This window comes from Prunus persica, chromosome G3, assembly GCF_000346465.2.
Source record: "Prunus persica cultivar Lovell chromosome G3, Prunus_persica_NCBIv2, whole genome shotgun sequence".
In the NCBI taxonomy this organism is placed as follows: domain Eukaryota; kingdom Viridiplantae; phylum Streptophyta; class Magnoliopsida; order Rosales; family Rosaceae; genus Prunus; species Prunus persica.
In genome coordinates this window covers 1625790-1629100 of record NC_034011.1, presented here as the reverse complement: position 1 = coordinate 1629100, position 3311 = coordinate 1625790, and the positions used below count along the sequence as shown (strand labels likewise).

The following is a 3311-nucleotide window of genomic DNA, read 5'->3' as shown; positions in this document are numbered from 1 at the left end:
TACTAATTAAAGTAATTCAAAAAGGCTAAGATGTTACTCAATTACATGTATTGAATTAAAGAAGTGGGCCAAAAAACTAAAGCAAAGAAAGTAATTATATGTTTATTAAAAAGGATTAAAGAAGCCGACCCGCGATAATGATGTAGAACAGATGGCAGATTTTATCGCGGTTGAGCTAGAAAAAGGACGTAGTGGGAATATGCAGTTTTGTCGTCCAAGCTCCGATTAGGACGCAAAATACCATTTCGGAAAGGGAACGACGCCACGAGTGTAACTCATAGCTTTGCTGTGATATATGATGGATTTTGGCATTCTGAGGTCGTTTGGCCTTCCAAAACTGCCGTTAAAGTTTGGTAGTTAATTTTCCAATAAATTCTGTTTTGGACAGTTTAGGAGTTACGTTATTAAGACTCCAAATTAATTCTTTTTTTTTTTTTTTTTTTTCAGTTTTATGTAATAACTCCCCTAGCAGTTGAAGGGTTGAGGGTTGTTGAGAATTGTGTATTTAGACAGGTTTGTCTAACGTTTCTGGCAACTCAGTTTTTAATAACATTATTCTAAGAGAGCTTCTCTTAGAATAATGTTATTAAAAAAATCAAAGCCTCCGGTAATTTATTGGTCGTTTTCCAACAAATTAGAAGTTACTAAACAATGGTAAATTCTGGTATGGAATAGTTTCAATTGCAGCCAAACCTGATAGATATGCTTGTAAGTTTCCATTTTCCATGTACTCGTACACAAGCCCTATGTGATTTTCATCATTGCAATATCCTACAAGGCTTGTCAAGTTAATATGATGAACTCTCTTCAGAAGATTAACCTGTAAGATAAGAGACCCTAATGAAACATATTAGTTTATTATATAAGATTGAGCTCAAAATGATTGCATAGCTTATTTTAACAAACGTGCCTCAGCATGAAATTGTTGAAGCACTTGAACTGAAGACGGTGAAAGCATCTTGACAGCTACTTGAGTTTTGTCTATGCATCCATGATAAACTGTTCCAAATCCACCTTTGCCAAGAATCCTCTTTAAATTGTTGGTGATCTGGAGGATCTCAGAGTATGTAAACTGTCGTTTTCTTGCCTCCACTAGTGCAATGATAGGATTTGCATCTGTGACAGCTCCTAAGATTTCATCACAAGTTTAATGTGCATATATATATATATATATTTATGAAGAATGTTATTATTTTAAGAAATGCACTTGGATATCTGATGTCAAGTCGTAATTCTTCATCTTTAAGGCCATAAGAGAGAAAAAAAAAAAAGGAACTTTGACAGATATTTGGAAGTCTTACCAGGTTGTCTTTTCCGTTTAATGCCCCAACAGAGAGCTGCTACAGATAATAAGAGCATGGAGATTCCAGCGACTGACGCAACTACGGGAATAACAAAATTGCACTTCTTTTTGCAAGAAACATTTCCGGATAGATTTGGATTTGCACACAAACTGACATAAAAATGGTTGATAGCAACTTTAGTTAGATTTTGATCTGTTATGCAAAAGAATATAAATTCCTCTGTAGCATATGTCATAATTCTCAAAACTAGTTTGTAGGGAAACACCTCATCATTTAATATTTTCATTAAAAACGAAATTGGAAAACAGAAATAGAAAACTAGTATCTGTGTGGATCAAACTTCTAACACAGTGTCGTGGTGAGTTGGAGTTAAGTACAAAATTTGAAGGTTATATGGGTTTCACATAGCACACCTTAATGATAGAAAACCATTCTTCCTTTCAATCAGTCCTACTGGAACTGAGCCTGTGAGCTTGTTTTTCTCCAAGTTTCTGCAAAGGTAAATTAATCACTAATCTTTCACCATACTTTGTTCATAACAAAAGATTTGTAGTTTTTTCCTCCCCAGATACAGGTAACCAAATGACTTACATGACATTTAAGTCTGGCAATTGAGACAAAAAGTCAGGAATTGGTCCTGTCAAGTTGTTGTTTGATAAATCCGGGAAATGAACAGCTCAAATTATTTAAATCAAATTCTGATCATGTGCTGTCTGCTTTCTGGTAACTTATTCACAGGAAGACATATATACTCACAATGTCTGAATCACTGTAAGGTTGGATATAGAAGGAGCTATCTCCCCTGTTAATCCGCTTGAGGACAAGTCCCTACAGATTGCATGTTCCATTAATTTAAATTTACTACACATAAGTGGAATGGGAATGAAAATATCGGTAACTTTGTTTGAAGGCATACTTACAAGGATATGATTCTTGGGGACTCATTTTGAGGATAGCTACACTTTACACCTTCCCACAAGTAGGCTTGAGGGGCACATGGATCTCCTTGCCAGTTCTTTTTAATCTTATATGTTGACTTGATGATGTTGATTGCGTCAACTAATTAAAACATTTTGAGAATCAAACAGAAAATCTCATTTAAATCAATCATATACATATAAACACTAAACTGAGCGTATGAAAGCTAGTGTAAGGAAGAAAGACTTACTATCTTCTCGGTTTGTTTCTAACTCTAAGAATTCCTTCAATGTGTAAATCTCAATGGCGTTGAGGATGGGTGGAAGGGTAGAGTTCTCTGCCTTACGGATTGAAAAATTATATTGTCCTCCACTCAAAGCGGCAGGGCTAAAAATAGTATTTGTGTACAAGTAATCGAGAGCAAATAACTCATAAAAGACCCGCCTGTTCCTAGTAATGTATTGCAGTCTGGATTGGTTTGCTTGTAGCTTTTCAACTTCTGCAAAGTGCATGCATACATAGTATGATGCCTTGTCATCAGCAGGAAGCCAGAAGAAATCCAAGGGAGCATTCGCACGTCTTGGCGTTGCAGCAGTACGCATCACAATAGGAGGTGGTTGGTAATCATTGCTAGATCCAGAGTCAATGGTCTGTGATGTACTTAATTGTGTCCAATCATCACGGTCATAGGCATACCAGAAGCGATCATGAACATCGAACGGATACCTAAATAGATTTCGATATTTCATCAGTCTCATTAGCAATTAGAAGTTGACCAGGTATATGTTCATCATCTAACTCCTAGGAGATTTTAGGCACTCACCTGTATCTTTCAAAATCAGTTGGTACTTAACCAGTATCAAATCGCATCTCAAGCGCCAACGACCCCACTTGTGTTGGATAAGATGCATTAAGTAAAGGCCTGAGTTCTATTGCTGATATAAATGGAACGCCGGAGCCTGTGTTCACCAGACAGACATGTATGTAGCTTCGCAGTGGACATGTATAAGCTCTTTGTTGTGCTGCTGCTATGGAGGCATTCTCAACCGTATGACTCCCATAAGTAGCTCCAAGATGGAGTTCAAACTC

General features: G+C 36.7%; 1 pseudogene; it reads right to left on the bottom strand.

Moving 5' to 3' along the window:
- LOC18783757 overlaps positions 1-3311 on the bottom strand; it is a 3652-nt pseudogene continuing 341 nt past the window's right edge.